This window comes from Panthera uncia, assembly GCF_023721935.1.
Source record: "Panthera uncia isolate 11264 chromosome E2 unlocalized genomic scaffold, Puncia_PCG_1.0 HiC_scaffold_19, whole genome shotgun sequence".
Lineage (NCBI taxonomy): Eukaryota > Metazoa > Chordata > Mammalia > Carnivora > Felidae > Panthera > Panthera uncia.
In genome coordinates, this window is record NW_026057588.1 from 27800898 (window position 1) to 27817642 (window position 16745).

At 41.8% G+C, this 16745-nt stretch overlaps 1 long non-coding RNA gene across 1 annotated transcript; it reads left to right on the forward strand.

Annotated features, from left to right (window-relative positions):
* The first annotated feature begins 15211 nt into the window (after positions 1-15211).
* LOC125915726 (uncharacterized) lies at positions 15212-15698 on the forward strand. Its single transcript, XR_007455729.1, has 2 exons — positions 15212-15375; positions 15478-15698. It is a non-coding gene; the product is annotated as an uncharacterized LOC125915726 (long non-coding RNA).
* Positions 15699-16745: the final 1047 nt, after the last annotated feature.

Genomic DNA, 16745 nt, shown 5'->3' on the forward strand with positions numbered 1-16745 from the left:
CCCCCCCGCCAATTCCCTGGGAGAGGAAAACTCCACTTTCCAGGCAATGCTGCTAATTAGGTTGCATTTCAGAGCTCTTGTTAGAAATAAAAATGCCCAGGGAATCAAATGCTACTTTCATATTAAAAGGAAAAGAAAAAATGTTGCTAACTGTTTCCTTCTGTCAACAAAACACCATTTATGGTCTCACTGATCAGGTTCTGTATCTGGACTGGGAACGCGGTCTCGCCAATGTGATATTCTTCCCCTCAACCTTGGGGCGGCCCTTCCAAAGGAATATATATTTATATAACCATGACCACTTCCAACAGAGCAAACGTTCCATTAAAGGGAAGAAGGAGAGAGGCTGCACACACATATATTAGGGAAATATTACGACTTTGCCAAAGGTACCTATCTTGGATCCTGCAACCTTTTTTTCTTCTTTTCTGCCATAAATGACCATGGCTCTAGATCGCTGAGTCTGGGGATTACGCACTCTGCTTAAGAACCCAGGCTCTGGAATACCAATTCTGAGGTTGGAATCTCAAGTCTGCACCTTCGTGGCCGTGTGCCTGGGAGCAAATTACTTAAACCCTCTGTGCCTTGGTTTTCTCATACAGAAAATGCACACAATCCCAGAAACAACGTGCCCTGGCTGTTAGGAGCATAAAATGAATGTTTTATATATAATGTGCACAGTGTCTCACATAGAGTATTATGTATGATATGCATCACATATATGATTACCCGATACACAGAAAGTCCTCAGTAAACATTAGCTAGAACACGTCTGATAGCTACCAAAGCCTTACCAGGTATATGCTTTCCTTCAACACTGAGGGCAAAATGGGAGACGAGGGACTAAACGCTCTTGGGCCGCTCTCCCCTCGTGACACTGTACCGTGAAGACAGGGGTGTGAGCTCGAACCGGTTCTCACTGAATCTAGGGGAAAGGAAATCAAAGCACTTACCGAAGGTCCCAGCAGGGTCCCCAGCGAGAGGCTGCTGCCCAAGGCGCGTGCACCAGGCCTAGGCTGTCCTCAAGCCCATCGTCCATGCTGTCCCCCGCACGGGGGCCCCCAGAGCAGCGAAGGGGCTGAAATCGAGTCTGCGCACCACGCGTGCGACCGTGTCAGCCCAGAGAGGGCGCCGTTTTCTGCCCTCACGAGGGGGCGGGGGTGACTGTGCCCCACAGCGTCCTCCGATGGAGGAGGCCTCTGGCCATCTGTCCGCTTCCGCCAGCCAGAGGACAACGGGCCAGTCAGCCAGGACCCGAGCTGCAAGGGACGGAGAGGCCAACGCAGACGGGTTCAGCAAGAAAGGAAGCCAAGGGCCGGGAAGCCCAGGGGTGGACCCAACTTTGAACCTGGACTGAACACACTTCCAGGTTTCCTTCTCTCCCCGGGGCAGACCCGCGTTTCTCAGCACCGAGCTCCATTTCGGGCGGAGCGCCCTATGCTGACAGGAGAGCCCGAAACGCCGCCCACACGGACCAGAACCAGCGTGCTTCTGTCGGGAGTCTGGGAGAACTTGCCAGTCTTCGGCCGGGACCAGTCACGTGCCCACCTCTTACGCAACAGCTCCGGGGCGAGGGGAGTTTGATTTCTGATTGGCCAGGTCCGGGTCACGGGGTCCTTGGGGCGTCCTGGGTGGGGCCAGAACCACGTGACCTTCGCGGCTCCGGGTCGGAGGCCAGAGGTGGTTGCCCGAGATGCTGCTGTTACTGGAAGGAGCGTGGATAAGCGGTGGCCCAGCAAAAAGGCAGGTGTGCGCTGGAGTGCAGAGGGGAGGCCGTGGAGGACTGGGATGGGGGCAGGAGGAGAAAGAGGGAGGGTGATTGCTCCTCAGATGTGTGTTTACTGGTCTACTAGCCTGCCTCAAGTGGTTGCTGACCGCTGAGCTGACATGGGCACGTCTGAAAGACCTTGCAATGGCTGCAGAAATTGCCCTACATCTCCAAGGCTGCGGTTCTCATATACACTGCCGGTTAAGAATCCCCTGAGTAGCTTTTGAAACATCTCAGGGCCTGCACACCTCCTCCAGAGGGTCTGTTTTAATTGATGGTGGTGGAGGGGAGGTATGGGTTTGTTTGTTTTTTAAGCTCCTCCAAGTGATTGTGTTGGACAGCCAAGTTGGACCACTGTCCCCAGGCACCTGCCTTCCATTCTTTAGTAAACATGACCACAAAAGGCTGGGGGCGGGGAGTGGAATTCATCCAGCTCCCAAGAACTCTCATCCTTGCTAACCAAACCAGTTTTCCCCACTCAGGTCCAAATTCTTGGAAGAATTAAAAGCCAGGGGGGGTGGTGCTTGAGAAGAGACTAGGGTCGGTTCTGTTGGATGTTGAGCGAGTAAGTATACTAAAGAGTACCACATTTTACCAGCAGTGCTCTGCTTTCGTGCTATTCCCCCTAATGTCTTTTGATCCTGGTCTCAACGCCATGATGTCATCATATTAGCTAGTGATACAAATTGACAAAAAGGTGAAACTGCTGGAAAATGTGCTCAGAGGAAGAAATTATTCTCCTGTCCTTACTCTCCCTGCCACCAGTTTCCGTTCTGTTCCTTTTCAGGGAAAGGAGGGAATTCCTTGTTCGTTGCAAGAAGACCCCGTGAGATGTTTATATGAATGCTACATTTATTAATTACAGGAAGAGATTTACTATTTAATAGGCCAAATTTCTGAGGAGGAAGTGAAAATAACCAGCAACGATACTAACTGTAAACTATCTCCACTTGCTGGATTAAGAAAAGATACATCCACTGCTGAGTTTCTAATTTACTTTGGTTCACTATACTGCTTGAGCCTGCGAGCTCTCCTGTTTGTTTGTTTTTTCATCTGTGATTTTCTTGAACCATTTAACAGGCTAAAGGAAGGCTTAAATTCATGAACACTGGGTCCACAGTAGATTCGTAAGCAGAGAGTTACGGTAAGTGTCTCGGGGTCATCACACATCAGTGTAGGCATATTATATTCACCCACAATTGCCATCCCTTGATGCAGAAAGAAGTACTATCAGGATGCCCTCTCTGGTCTACCCGATACAAAAATTTTATATTGTTAAGATTTAGAGGACTTCCTCCAATGCCACTCTCTTTCCCTGCTTTCACATAGTCACATTTATTCTGTCATTGTGACAGTTTCAGTGCATCTTTTGTTTTGTTCTTTATATCCTCTCTTGTACTTGTAAATCACATCCGTTGCATAGAATGCTTCAATATTTGTTATCCTATTTTGATCCTCTCTGTCACCCTGGGATAGTGAAGTATGTTAAGGATGCAAATGCTGCTAATGATTCCATTCTTTAAGGCTATTTCTGAATCAATGAGTGTACAATTCCATAGCAGATATTTGAAATGCTTCTCAAGTATCACTGCATGTTAATGACCTCCTCTGATGGGTCCATAGACTTTTGATATAACCTAAAAGCACGGATTTTTTTTTTTACCCAGGATTGTGTGCTACCGACACCTTCAGCTAGTCCTTAACCCCACCATCCCACTAAATAGGGCTCGAGTTCAAAGCCACACAGGGACCAGGAAGGGGAAGCAGTTGCATGAGAAGGGATTGGTGGGGACTATGGCGAACCAGAAAGCACGATCCGCTTATCGCCATGGAAAAAAACAAGGGCCAGGTGTTGTTGGGTCTTCCACTGCCTCAAGAGAAATTGTTAATCCAGATCTTTGTGTAATCTCCCTACTTTGGAATTACTGCTAACTAATCTTTTTTACTCTCTCTTTTTAACTCTAGAGGCCAAATAGGCCATTTTTTTCTGGCTGGATTTAACCCTTGAGCTGTCACCTGTGGTTCCAAATGGCCGCGTCAAATTATCTTTCCTCATCCCTGAAAACCCCCTGCACCAAACAGCTTTGATTACCGTCTCCGTCTATTTCTGTTGTCCTAAAAGGAACAAATGTGGCGAATTAAAGAAGTGGGTAAACACTAGTATGATGCTGCAAGCAAGTACGCATGTGCGTGTACATGCACATACATGCAAACGCACACACACACAGACACCCCACCTGAGCAGTGTCATCATCACTACAATCAAATCCTATGGTTGGCCCACCAGGGAAGGTAACCCTAAGGTTCTTCTGAATTAAAAATAATAACAACTGTGATTCTGGGAACAGAAGAGGTAGACAATGAGCTGGAACAGGATGCTGCCCCAGGTGCTTAAACGTTTAGGTTGGACTCTTGAACCACATTCCCTCCTACTCCTTCTGAGCTTCTGTGATCAAACCCTGATCTATCAGGTTGCCCTGGAGCCCAGATCTCCCTTCTGTGTTTCCAGGTTGCTTCCCCTGCCCCTTCTTCTATTCTGTTCATCCTTCACAGAAGCTCAAGACACATCTTCTTCCAGAAATTTCCCTGGCTGCTTTAGCCCCAGAGAAATTTCTTCCTCCTCAAATTTTGGTCATGCTTATAATCTAGCCATTCCACTTTGCCACTTTTGTTACATCCAGCTTTTCTACTTTAATGCATAGTTGCATCCCTAAGAGATTATCATTATGGAAAATGTTGTTTAAAAAGCCATTGTTTTGATGGGGAAAATAGAAATTAGAGGGCAGAGAGCTTCCGAATCACAGGAACTGATTATATTTTCTGTACTCATTTAAGAATAATAGATGATTGTATATAGCTATGAAATATAAATATCACTGAACAAATCCAGTATCGGAATAAGTTTAACCTCTGCTCAAGCCAAGTCCTTGGTCTTTTTATACACATTCTTAACACTTTTTTTCATTCATTCAATAACTCATTCGTTCAGTAAATATTTCTTGAGCTCCTACTATGTGTCAGACACTGATCTAGATGCAAGTGTACAACAGTAAACAAAAGAGAAGATTCCTCCTGCCACTGAATAGACATTATACTAGGGCAAGTAAACAATTTCAGACAGCAATTAGTACCATGAAGAGAAATAGGCTGACAGACTAGAGAATGCCTGGGCATGTGAGTAAGGGAGCAAGCTTAGCGAGCCGATGGAATATACAAAAGGTAACATGCAAAGCCACTCAGACAAAAAGATTCCATCGCATGTACAACAGGGTTTTGTTTTGCTATATAAATCGAAATTGCTACTCTTGAGACTCTGCTAGCTACCTAGCTTCATTTTTAACACTGAAACTGAAGTATGACTTCATGCAGCCAAGTGCAGGATCAGTGTGCAGCTCAATAAATTTTCTCCAAGTGAACATACCCATGTGTCTACCCTGATCAAGAAGTTGAACATCATTGTCCCCCATCCCCTAGAAGACCCCCTCGTGCCCCTTTTCAATGACTAACACCCTTCCGTTTATTAGCTTAGCCTGGTTTTTATATCGGTATAAATGAAATCCTAAAGTATTATTTGATACTCTTTTACTAACTACAAGTTATTTCTCTACTATGCATTTGACTGTGGGCATTCAATTATTTCCAGTCTGGGACAATTAAAAATAGCGCCATCATGAACATTCTAGTTCCAGTCTCTTGGTCCATATATGTATATATTTCTGTTTATTATGTAAGGTGTTTTACGTCCAGCTTTAGTAGATACTGCCAAAGTAGCTGCACTAACTTATGGTACAGCTGTGGATGTTTCCTCACTCCCTTAAAGTTGATCTACAAAACTTCGTAGTGTTATATAAGAAAACGTACCAGTTTTTTTTCCCTTAAAGATAGTGTTTTATATGGCCTTTAAAGAAATCCTTGTCTACAGAAATCCTTGTCTAAAGAAATCAGCTGCAAGTGGCAGGGGCTACAAATTACCCCACTGACGTTTCTCTTGGGAAAGAGGTTCATGAGAATCCTCAGGGTATTTCTTCCAGAAGTTATATGAAGTGAATCTTAGTGGTACATGGGGTGGACTGTAGAGGATATTGCCATTGGCCAGGCCTTGTGTTGGGACATATATCTGGCCTTGTAACATATATCTACACCTAGTTCTCTGAGCCTTTATCCCTTTCTTCCATTATCTATGTAGTGATTCCTCACTGTGGCATTTCTGTCTTCATTGACTTTTCTACTTCATTTAATGTAGGCTATTACTACTTCCATGCCTGTAGAAGCCACTCTAACAGTGTGTTTGCATATCTTGTAGGGACTTTGCCAGGATGTTACACTCTATATCTTGACAGAATCTTCACAAATCAATAAACTCTGTTTTGTGGAATCTTATGTTTTGACCATAGCTCCAAGCACCCTCAGACTACAGTCCCATGCACGTTTTCTGGCTCCTGTTGGTACATATTGGCTATATCCTGCTTCTGCTTTCAAGTCTAGCCCTTTTTCCTCTTTCATGAGGCCCAGTATAGCCCTGCCAGATCATCTTGGACTTGACCCTTGTTATTTACTGGCTTATTGGCTGAAAGGAAACTAGGGGCAGATCCTGGGCAGGGGAAAAATATCTGCAATCTTCAAATAAGGGGAAGCAGTCCATTAAGGGAAGTGCACATCATTTCTAGAGGTTCAGCGGTTCAGAGGAATCTTAAGATTCAAGATTTTAGTCTGCTTTAATTCTCTTCTTTCCTGATCAAGGCCAACACATCACAAGCATGCTGTTTTAGTCTGTTTGGGCTGCTGTAACAAAATACCACAGATGCGTGGTACTTTTACTTCTCATAGTTCTGAAAACTGGAAAGTCCAAAATCGTAGTGCCAACAAATGTGGTGTCTGGTGGGAACCTGCTTCCTCTTACAGGGTGCCTTCAGGCTGTGTCCTTACATAGCAGAAGGGAGCTTGAAAGCTCTGTGGGGCATGTTCTCTAGGAGCACTATTCCTGGTCATTGTGGTTCCACTCTCATGGCCTAGCCATCTCCCAAAGGCCCCACCTCCAAATACTTTCACTTTAGGGTTTAATTTCAACAAAGGAATTTGGGGGTGGCAGGAAGACACATTTGGACCATAATTCATGGCTATGTTTACAGTTTAACTTTTGGAGCTCCCTCACTCATGAGAGTCCTGGGCTGTAGAAGATGCAGACCTCTTTATATGCTACCAAGAAAGCCCCCTGGATCTCCTTCTTAACTTTTAATTGCCAATTTATCACTCTCAGCCTTTTGTTCTCTTTCTCCAAAGCATCAGTGAAGCTTAGCGACAGCTAGCCAAACCCACGGTTCTTTGTGTTATGGTTGCCACACGTCTCCCAGATGCCTGTTGTTGCACCAGCTTATGAATTCCTTTCTGCCAGAATGCTATCCCAGTTTGCCACCAGTAACAACACTGATTACACTGCTACCTCATGCCAGGGGCTGTGTTCTACTTACCACCAACAATGAGTCCTTCTTGCCATTCAGGCAGCTGGCAGTTCGGCTCCATGTTTACATCTGCTTTCTCCACCCACTTCTCATACCAACTGTTACGGGTCTGGTTCCCCAAAAGCAGAATCTGAGATGAAGACCAGAATGTGGAAGGCTTCTTAGTGCAGCTTTTGGGATCAACACCCCTGGAAGGGATATGAATGAAGGAGGACCGAACAGAGGGAGAAGCTAGATTCTTCCAGAGAAGGGGGTGTGGCCTTGAGCAAGATTACCCTTTTTACCTGAGAAATACTGGAGAGCTTCCTGCAGAGAGCCCTCAGTGGTACCTCACTTTAGAATGTAATATAATTTACCATGTGAACTGAATACAGAGTTCACATGATAATCCCAGGGGTTTTTTTTTTTAAAGAATTTGTCTGGAAACAGATGTTGAATTTAAGCAAATGCCTCTTTTCTACCTATTCAAATAATCATATAATCTATTGAGATTGTTTTCCTATATTCTATTCACATGACAAATTACAGTGACTTCAAAATGTGAAACCCAGCTTAGATTTCTTTTTACACACCTGTTGATTTCATTTGCTAGATTTGTGGCATTTGACTTTTATGTCTATAAAATTTTTTGAGAGATCAGTCTACATATTACCATTTTGTAATGCTTTATCATATTTGGCTACAAAGGTTATGCTGCTTTCATAAAATGAATCAGAAGTATTCTCTCCATTTGCATAAGACTGGTAATATTTTTTCTTTAACCATTTGAATGAATTCCTTGGTTAATCCATCTAAAACCAGAGTTTCTTTGGGAGGATTCCTTTTCTTGATTAGATATAGGACTATTCAGATTTTTTCTTTCTTCTTACATCAGTTTTGGTAAGTTGTGTTCTTATGAATTTACTTATTGCATCTAAACTGCCAAACGTTTCTATTCAGATTCTCATCCTTTTGAAAGCCTTCTTCTAAACTTTCTACTTGGTTTTTTCTGCTCTTTGCCTTGAACTACTTTTGAATTGGAAATTGCTTTAAGTGGAAAAATGAGTATACTATTAGACTTACTTCTCTGTACTTTCTTTCCCTCCAAGATCTTGACCTCTCCAACCTCCTTACCTTAGTATCTCTCTAATACTTTCAAAACCATATCTTTCTAAACTTTGCTCAGTGTTTCTAGTTGTTCTTAGCAGGAGGGTTGGTCTGCTCCTCCATGAAAAATGGAAATGGAAGAACTTCCCATATGATTATAATAAATATCTGACTGGTAAGTGCAAATGGCATTCTCTAATTAACCTATCTCATATTCAAATATTGTTAGGAATATTTGTGCTAGATAAGAACACCTGTTTATTCTTGTATTGCACTCTATTTGTCTCTAATATAGCAATCTTCTTAAATAGAGTGACAATGTATCTGTCAATGGAGAAGCAGATTGGGATCTAAGTACTGAAAGCTTATTCATGCAATTTGAAAATCACTAACGTTATCATCACTTTAAGCGTATTAAATGTTCTCAATTAATATAGTCTGTTACTATCACTATTATTGTAAGTGCCTTCTTATGTGTCTATAAGATAGCTCTCAGCAAAACAATGAAGAAAATTGTCACAGTAATATAATTGGCTGAGAATGACTTAGTTACTTACCAAATTCAGCAAACTTTGTCTAATGGACCAGCAATCATTATGTAGAACTAAATGTTTGATTCTTTCTTACCTAAAAAAATAAAAATAAAAATAAACAAATTTTAAAAAAGAAAACTTAGGTTATGATCATCACTACTTATCTTAATCTCCTTATTAAAATCAGAACTCATCTAGTTTCAGACCAGACACCCATATAAAACAGTGTGACACAATCATAAAATACATATTCTAGCAAAGAAAGGTTTATGTAGCTAAAGCCAAGAGGTGAAAAACTAATAAATTCAAAATTCAATGAAACTGTCTATCTTCTCTACTTAAATACTTGAGAGAAAGGTAAATTTTGAATGATATAAACTCTTCCCATTTGTCCAAATAGAAGCCAACATCATTAGATGGTTTCCTGCATTTCTGTTTTGCCTTAGGAAGCTGCAGTGTCACACAATTCCAAAGAGATATTATTAGCCAAATGGCCAATGATTTTAAGAACCAAGCATTTTAAGAACAACCATACTTTCAGGAATTATGATAGATTCTGGCTGCAGGTGGAAACGACAGTGGTAGGAAAATTTCAATTGCTGGTTGCTTGGTTATACTCTTCTCTAAAATGTCTCTCGTTAACCTGATCTCTCTCTTTAGAACTTTGTGTTTAAAACAAAGGCACACATTCAAAGCAGGCTATAATTGCAATCTTTCAGCAAAAAATCATTTACCAAAACATGCCTTTCAGAATGTGGTACAATTTATCACCCCCACGGTGCATGACACACAATTACATTTGTCACTGCTTTAATTGGATATTACATGTCAGTAATGACTCATCAGCTCCAGAAGTTATGAAAGATAAATTCCTTACTACCGAACCTCAGAATTTGCTCCAAAAATAAAGCTAAAAAATCATTTATTTCTCAGTAAGGGTGGAAGCTACATTTGGAAGAAACACTAATCCCTGTTTCAGAAAAATAACAATGTATTTCATTTATTGACAGCAAGATGATTGCCCACGGTGTTTCTCATTACCCCTAGATCACAAATGAGTAAATCACTGTCAGACAAACCAAGGTTAAAACCGAGTGTGTACATTTTAACAAGGTGCAGCAAGTGAATGAATGAACGAATAATAAATAGGTAAATAAATAAATAAATAAATAAATATTTAAGGGCTCCATCACTAGGAGAGAATTACTAACCCAGAGAATTTTTCAGATCCTGTGATCTGATAAGCTCTGCAACCCAGTCAATGCTGGAATTAAATTAGGCTTCAGAAAATGAATATTTCATTTTTAAGATTCTGTTGCTTGGAGACCTGAAAAGAGAAGGCTGGTTTAGCCCAAGACAAGAGAGATGTTATGAGGGCCAGCATTTTCGACTCCTGGAAACTGCCAGAGAATGCCTAGGAAAAATTACACAAGAGAGGTGAGACAATGATGATGGTACAGATGAATGCATTATAAATGCCACAATGCGTGTCATGTTCTTCCAAGCTAAAGAAGTCTCTGTCTCCCTTTCACTCGCATTACTAAGACTTAAATTGGACACAATATCATGATACCGTAGACCCCCAACTACCTTCTGTTTTAACAGACACAATTTTTGAAAAGCAAACCAAATATAGCCTCAGTGGCAAAACAGAGGGATACTTCTCTTACTAAGGAGGTTCAACAAGAGATAGAAATATGTAAAGTCACATTTACATGTTGGATGTACCTACACTCATCTGGCTACATTTTAGTCAGGACTACACATAATGAATACGCTTTCCTTCATCACCCCTTACATGAAGCTGGAGCACCTATAGGAGATCTTCCACTTTGGGGGGACAGTAGATGCTAATTATTTCCCAGTTTCTGTAATAACGGAATCACCTGAGCTTCGCATAGGCACATGACCACCCATCTAAAGATTACTTTTCCCAGCCTTCTTGGTAGGGAGGTGTGGCCATGTGAATGAGTATGTTTTGAACAATGAGATTCAGGCAGAAACTGTGTGTAACCTACAGATTATGATTTTTTGTAAAGAGGCTCTTACCTTCTACTTCCTGTTTTCCCTTCGGGTGGGCTATTGTGCAAAGGTAATGGAGTGAGCCAGATTTAACCATGCGGAGCTCTAATTAGGGCATGACAGAGCAGCAAGATAGAAGTAACCCAGATCCTTGGATGACCTTATGGAACAAAGTACCTTAACAAACCTGTACCTCCTGCCCAATTTTGGAGTGTAGCAGAAGAGAGAAATTAATGTCTATCATCAATCTGCATGTGGGGGCCTCTTTTTTACTGCAATGTAGCCTTTCCTTAATGAACACATTAGATTTGGGTAGCCATGGTCTCAAGAGACAATTTTGCCTCCTCTCATTTGTTCAATTTTATCACTATTATAACCTTTTCTTGATTCTCATCTTCCTTCCTCAGTTCTTTATGTTACATACAAATTGGGCTGACTATGGCCCTCCAAGGCCTTGTTTGAGCCACCTCTTTCCTTTTTGGTTACTGTTAGCCTCCGCCTAATCTCCGTTCAGAATTTGAGCAAGCGTTCCAAACGTGATAGGTGTTTCCTTCTATAGATGACTTTGCCTCCTTGACCACAGTGACTGCCCAGGAAATAGGCATGTGACAGCAGCTGGGAAAGTCAGAGTTCTTTCCTGGAATCTTCCTGAAGAGTAGGCACTTTTTCTCTTATGAAACAGAAATTTCTTGGCTTGCGAAGCTCTTTTGCAATTATCAAGAATGAGGTCAATGTACAGAAAGGAAGAAGATAGAGCCCTTCGTTTTTTCCAGTTACCCTAGGCCAAACACCTAAACTTCACAGGCCATATGAACACCTCCCCCCCGCCCCGCCACCCCCCAAAAAGTTACTTTGGCCCTGGCTGGTTTGAACTGAGTTCTTCAGGTAACAAATAAAAGATTCCTAATGAGTGATCTCTGCAGTTTAATCTTATTGCAACTCTATCCTTATATGCTTAAAATGGGCCTTTGTTTTTTTTCCCTAGGTGCATCAAAAGTCAAACAGTAAAAGATTAAGAAACCCCAGTGCCATATGGTTATAGATCCACATGTTATATGTCATCAAACTTCACTCTTCAAATCATGATTTTATTCTTTGAGGCTACGCATAAGTTACTGGAATCCATAAATGTTGTCCTAATTTTGTGACTGCCATTCTACACCAAAGGGTCAGTTCAAAGCAGCGGCAAAATCATACAAGAAAAGTGTTTTTTTTCTGTGATGATTTCTGCTCAGCACGCAACATGGAGGTTAACCACCTGGAAAAAAGAAAAATAAACTGTAATGCTAAGCCTGAAAAGCGTATATATAACACTGTAAGAATGACTGCTCTTTTCTGTACATGTGAATAATGGAAAATGAAAAGGTTGATATGCTATCTGTTTATAAAGTGAGGGCCATCTTGCAGGCCAGGTTTGATTAAAGAATCAATCTCAATGGTCTAACTACATCATTTTAAAAAGAAATCGAAGGGCAAGAGGCAGTCACTTCTAACTTTAGAGTGGGGCACTCTGGGAATCCGCAGAGATGAACGGGATGGCTACATTAATAGCGGGCTGTTTCCCTATTGCCAAGGCACCAATGTGATTGTTCAAGATAAGGAACTCTCTTTGAATGACTGATGAAGAGCAATTCCTCGTGACAGACGGAGACTTAATTTTAACCGAATAAAACTACTTGCTGAAGAGTGCAGGAGCCATTTCTGAGGTGTGAGACCGCATGGGCAATACACATTTAAGGAAGAATTTCTTTCATGTTCTTTGGCACCAAAACTACTCCCAAGAAGCCAAGTGGAGAATAATCCCTATGACAAATAGGGACTGACAAGGGCCACCACATCAAAATTCTCCTGTCTTCAACTGCCACTCATGATTGATTGACAGAGTAGAGAGTCCCTTTTGGTAGAGCCTCAAAGATAAACTTATTTTCAGTCTAATAGCCAGTAGGATTGCGTTCTAGCCTTTCTCATGATTGCTGGGCTCATACTAATATTCCGTGTCCAGCAAGGACTAAGAGAAGCCTGTAAGGAAGAAGAGTAGCAGTAGGTGAGCTGTGTTTTTCATTTTTATTATAATTCTTATTATGTATTAATTGTTATATGTTCTTAATTATGTACATATTCTTCACTGTGTGTATATTCTTAATTACATGTACATTCTTCATTGTTCCCAACGTACCTATTTTTCTTTGGATTGTGGCTGGGCCAATAAATACGTTGCTTTCTTCTCCAATCACATAATAAGTGGTTATTGTGCTGTAGAACTGCTAGACAGGATGAAAAGTCAAAAGACAGTACCAGACATTCTCTTCCAAGAGGTTAATAATCCATTTGCGGCAGGGGGAGGGGAAGGACTCAGAGCAGAAGGCAATGTGAAAACCTCAACAACCCCAGCCTACTGAAACATGCTTCTGCTTAAGTGGAAGAGACTGATAATTCCTAAATTTCAGTCACGTGCATGCTAATCTGATGTGGTTTTCTTTTGCCATTTTCGCATGCCACTAGAGGTGCTATTATTTACACGACGTTTTTATGTAAAGGAAAGCAGTTACTTTTTTCCTTAAATAACCCCATAGTCCAAGGAAACTTAAAGGTCTTTACCACAAATGGTAACCTCATTTCCCATAAGTCAGTATGTATAAAAGGAAATACACTAAAAATAAAACGATGTTATAAAATTTCAGCTAGATATTTTTGCCTGCTGAAAGCTGAGACCTGCTATGTATGTGTATCGTCTCAAATCATTTTTCCTTCGCCCGAAGTCATCAAAGCACTGCAAATAGTATGCACCCTATAGTTAGGGAGCTACTAGTTGGAAAATAACGGTAGAAGGCATTCACAAAAGGGACTGATCTCCGGGCCAGGTCACCTGCCGAGGCTTCATGAAGGATGTAGCATCTGAGTGGAACTTGAGTAGATAGGATTGTCCTACTATTAGACCCAGGGATGGAAATGATTTTGGCATTTACAGAGAAGAGTTGAGATACAGGAACAGTATAAGTGGTGCTAACTATGCTTTTTTTTATTTTACTTTCAATGATTTCTTTTTTTTTCTTTTTTCTTTTAATATGAAATGTATTGTCCAATTGGTTTCCATACAACACCCAGTGCCCCTCCCAACAGGTGCCCTCCTCGATGAGCATCACGCGCCGCCATCCCCTCCCTCCCACCCCCCATCAACCCTCAGTTTATTCTCAGTTTTTAAGAGTCTCTTATGGTTTGCCTCCCTCCCTCTCTAACTTTTTTTTCCTTCCCCTCCCCCATGGTCTTCTGTTAAGTTTCTCGGGATCCACATAAGAGTGAAAACATGTGGTATCTGTCTTTCTCTGGCTGACTTATTTCACTTAGCATCACACTCTCCAGTTCCATCCGCGTTGCCACAAAGGGCCAGATTTCATTCTTTCTCATTGCCAAGTAGTATTCCATTGTGTATATAAACCACAATTTCTTTATCCATTCATCAGTTGATGGACATTTAGGTTCTTTCCATAATTTGGCTATTGTTGAAAGTGCTGCTATAAACATTGTTTATATGTTTATAACATAACTCCTGTACCCAAAGCCCATGTTTTCTACTGCACACTATGTTTCCAGTGAAAGCATGAAATGAAAGCCATGGGCCGTCTTGGGAAATTCCCCTAAAAGGACTCTGTAATGGGAGTTAGGAACACAGAAGAGGTGAATGGAGCTTCTCCTTTGCTAAGACTCTGAGCAACAGAGGCTAATAAGACCCAGGTAGATGGGCAGGTGCCCCAGCATTTCCTTCCCTTCTGGAATATTGTAGTTTGTCCTTCAGTAATGGAAACAACAGTTTCACGTTGGGCCTGCCACCTCTGAAACTGGAAAATATCAACTGTGCGTATCAGCAGCATCAGTGACCAAAAGTTGACCTTGCTGAGTTAATCAGTAGAGAAACTAATCAGTTGGAAAAATGCAAATTTGTTTTCTGCACAGAGTTGGAAACTCATTACACTGAACCACTCCTTAAATTAAGTTCAGAGTAGTGACTCAAAATCTGGGTCAGATAAGGAACAATGTAAGGCTGCAATAATCAGACTCGAGAGCCGTGGCACTCTCTAAATCCTATCATTTAAGGTATTTATATTAATTTCTCAATAGGCTCCTTAACTGCATCTGCAGCACAGAAAATGGCCAACTCGGTTCAGATTAGATTGTTTTTTCTAGCTATTACATATTTATATGAACGGACATTTTCTGTAATGCATTTTGGTTCAGAGTTTGAACGGTGCACCTGCCCCTTTAGTCCAACTGTCAACCTTAAGCAACTTCATCTTTCTAAATAAACAGTGGGTTGCCATAGCAATACAGTACCTGGGTCGCAAGATTCCAGAGGTGAACATCTCATGGGCTAACCTCATCACTTGTTCCTTGGAACCTCAGGGGAACCACGTCTGAGAAACCTGAACTGTGTTGTTGCTGTTGTTTTCCAAAAAGTCAGTTATGATTTAAAAGCAATGGTTATCATCGAGTACCCCAGTGGGACAAATTGGTAATGGCACGCCAGTTCCTTTACTTACCATCCCCCAAACGGTCAAGCGACTTCAGGAAAAATGACACTGTCCCTCTGCGCTTTTGCTAACTTCCCTTCCAGGTTGCCTTGGAAAACTCTGTGCCCATCAACTCAGAAGACACCTGCTACCAAGTGTCCCTGATGGAGAGAGCACTTCACAAAATCCGGAGTATGTGCAGGAAGAGATTCTCTAATTCAGCCCTCTGTCTCGTGGTTTAATAATCACCAACAGGATAGAAGTGTCTAGAATTTAAATCCAAAATGCCTTAGGATTCAAAATAAAGATTATTTTGACTAACACATTTCATTTCTTTATGCCCCTACTATGTTCCTGGCAAAAGGTCAAATTGTTGGAAGTTGAAAACTTAATTGGACACAACACATCAAAAAGCTACTGATCTAGCAGGCAAGGCAGATACATTGTTACCTAATAGAGACATGAGTGCTATTCTAGAAGTATCTACAAAGGAGGGGCAAGAGTAGTTCGGTTTTGTCTCTCTCCCCTAAAAGTCTTAAAACTAACAAAACTTAGGTAAGTCTGTTTAACCTGAAGAAACGATAATGGGGGAGGGAGGCTGTGGGTATCGTTTGCTATCTTCAGATAGCTGAGGAGCTACCCCAGAGAAGGTGGAATAGTATTTCTTTGAGGAGCTTAAGAAAGCATATCTGGTTAAATATTTATAAGACCCATTTTAATTGGACAACAGAAAGAGAGTTCTGCCAGGTACGTTGTTCCCATAAGAGGCTAGCTTCATTGTGAACCACTGAGTTAGTCTATCTCTGTGCTACCAATAGCCACTCAGACATTTTTTCACCTTACTGGCCATGTTTTCTTGTCTTTGCTACAAGCTCACTTCCCTGGCAATGTCCTTTATCCTTATGTCCAGTGAAGAGACAGTCCCACTCAGCCATGTAATATCACATCACCGCACCCCACCCCAGCTTTGAGAATTCGTTCTGGATGAGACACATAACACGAGGCCAGGCAATCTTGTGCTGGCTAGCAACCAGCTGGGGGCGGTCTTTCCTGCAAATCTGAATTAAGAGCCACAGAGACTGTGGTTGTTTGGGCCTGGACATGTCCAGTTCTTAGACTCACGAATTGTGGCCCTATTGGGCTGTGTAGACATAGACATCAGCAGCTCAAAGAGAAGCCACCAAGAAAAAAAGGTGTGACAAACCACACGGGCACTGAGGGAGAGAGACAGGACCTAGCAGCCCCTAAAACTGAGGGCAGGGCTTTGATTTGCACTGGCTTCTAATTTCTATTTCCCACGGAGCTGGCTGGACTCTCAGTTTTCTTGTCAAATCCTTAATATAAGCCTCCTTTTTTGAATTAGCTTCAGTAT